The 2,664-nt window shown below is 44.1% G+C and overlaps 1 pseudogene; it reads right to left on the reverse strand.

Moving 5' to 3' along the window:
- Positions 1-1,159: 1,159 nt before the first annotated feature.
- Positions 1,160-1,630, reverse strand: LOC112589590 (uncharacterized; annotated as a pseudogene).
- Positions 1,631-2,664: the final 1,034 nt, after the last annotated feature.

Genomic DNA, 2,664 nt, shown 5'->3' on the forward strand with positions numbered 1-2,664 from the left:
CAGCAGTTGACACATTGCCCAACCGTACAAGTTGTTTACATCGAAGTACATCAAGTATGATGATGGTTGCAATGGATCGTAAGACTGCATATACTTGTTATTGGCCTTTGCATATCTACCGGAACATTGACTGAGACCACCGCGAATACCGCGCTCGATGAACATAACCATGTCGATATCAGTAAGCAATTCGAAATTAACGCCCGTATGCTTCAACATAGCATCTCACGTAAAATCAGGCAAAGTGTAATAATACGCGGGATCTAACCCATAACTTTTGATACAACTATTGCGGAAATTTTCAAAAACATCGGCTAGTAACAAGACATCGGTCTTCAGATATAAGTCGCTATATTCACCCAAGGTTTGAATGGAGAACCGCCGCCAGATGTTCACGGCGTGCGCGTAATCGCTCTCGGATACCGTGTCACCCGTCAACGAACTGTAAAATGATTCGCGCGGCGGTAAACACTGATCCTGCAGCTTGTCCGCGCAATCAAGGTATTCGTACGGAAAGATACCCTTTCGCGTCAATGAATCAAAATCCTTGTCGGACAAATTTGAAAATTCGTCCGAACAATTTTTAATTTGTTGTGGTTGAAAAAAGACGCCAATTTATCGAGATTAGAACTAAGAAATTTATACGAATCGATGAACCGCAATTGTATGCAATTTTTCCATTTATTCCTACTATCTGTAACGTTTCCTACAATCTTTGTAAACGAAATATATTTCTCTTTGGTTATCGGTAGTACAATGATTGAACCTTCGAACGCGGTTGCTATATCTTTGATGATGAAGTGCGAATCATAACCGGATAAGTTGTGAAAGACCACGGGAATGCAATAACTGTCTTGGTAATTTAGATTGCAATTGGAATATGCGGGACCTCTGTACCGTCCAGTCAGGTGGCAATGATCGGGCACGCGTGTATCATCCTTTGCGAATGATTTCTCGCACACATGGCACAGCGTAGCGTTCCGAAATGTCTCCCACTGTTCTTTCGACAAAGTTTCCATGGAGACATTTCCAGACAAAATATCCTTTACACGATGTGCTAGTTCTTCAAGTTCTTTGACAAACCACGAGATGCAATCCGGATCGCGACGGCATCGATACACGGATAACGACTGGTTGTAGGAACATCGCACGTAATACGCTATACTAAATAGGCTATGATGTTGATACGCATACGAGCTCGTTTGTTTTTCCCTCGGTGCCTTCTCCAGGATACATTCCAAGTCGGCGTAAACTACAAACGGGACCCGCTCCTTCCTGCAGTAGTTGGTGAAGCTGAGCCATTTGTTATCATCGTTTGGCAAGGTGATGGCGCAGTTATTCATTTTTTGACAATCGACGGTATGGCTCTCCAGCTTCTCGCTCGAGCTGAAGTAATGCAAACATCTGGAAAAACATTATTTGTTATTAGTATATGTCACATTGTTCATTATACATTGCGTTCTTAGTGTATACTTACCGGTCGCAAAATATGTTTCTTGTGCTCCTTTTTGCTCAGCTGCGAGTTGACGAGTCGGGGCAAATTCTTAATCCACGCGAAGTGTCCAGCGTTGTCATCATCTCGCGGATCTGGGATATGCAGCAGGTTGACATGCTTCTCCATTTTCTGTTCCGTAAGACGTATGGGCACGACCACGTTTCCTTCTTTCTTTGTCGCGTTGTTATATCTCTTCTTCACCACTATGAATGTTGATCGAGATATTGTTCAACCGTTCAAACTTTTTAATTTGGTTTATGCGCATTGGAATTCAATGTCGTGCATATTCAACACCGATGTATAGTGTGAGTACGAAGATTGACGATCTGCGTCTTTGTCAGCTGGACATAACGCTGCAACCACCGCCCATGCGAAACATGCATTGTCCTTGGATTGCACACTGATCACAGCTCGCTTCATTTTTATTTCGCCGTAATTCGATGTGACATCCCGCACGCATCGGTTTGTACTTGTTAACATTAACGGTCAGATCGAGTATGCGCGAGAGTGCCCACCGCTATCTCGTTCCTGAAATTCTTCCAAGGACGCTAAGGTGGTTCGATAACACGCATCGTGAACCAATTGTCTAGATCGGATGTGGAAAAAGTTCAACGTTCCTCATATTGATGCTCTTGTTCGCGCGTGTTTCACCCGCCACAAATTCACCGTTGAACACAGTATTCACTTTTACGCTACCGTGTCTCTTCATAACGCATTCGCACATGCTCGAGCACGATATTCTTCGCATCTTGGAGAAATCGAAGAGGGTGATATAGTCTGTATTTACAATCGCCCCGGTTGATATCGACTATTGAACGCTGTATCGATTTCTCGCCAAACAAGTGTCGAATGTCCGGCTCCTGCGTATACGAAACGTCTGCGCAAAGTATTTTTTAAACCCTCGAGTTGCGCTATACGAGCAACCATCGAATGTGCTGAACCAACCGATAGTCGTGGTTGTTTGGCTCGGCTATGCTGTTCCAACGACTCGAGACACTCGTCGCACTTTTGTTCCCATGCGAGATATTCGTCTAGCGAGCCTAATCGAGCGGCCTGATTCTGCAGCTTCGCGTTCTACGGATGATAATGATGATGATGATTCTGCCATTTTTTCTAGCAACGTTGTAAACACACTGTAACCGCGCTCTGTTCGTCTTCGACTAAACTAT

Source organism: Harpegnathos saltator, unplaced genomic scaffold (genome assembly GCF_003227715.2).
Source record: "Harpegnathos saltator strain DR-91 unplaced genomic scaffold, Hsal_v8.6 scaffold553, whole genome shotgun sequence".
NCBI lineage: Eukaryota > Metazoa > Arthropoda > Insecta > Hymenoptera > Formicidae > Harpegnathos > Harpegnathos saltator.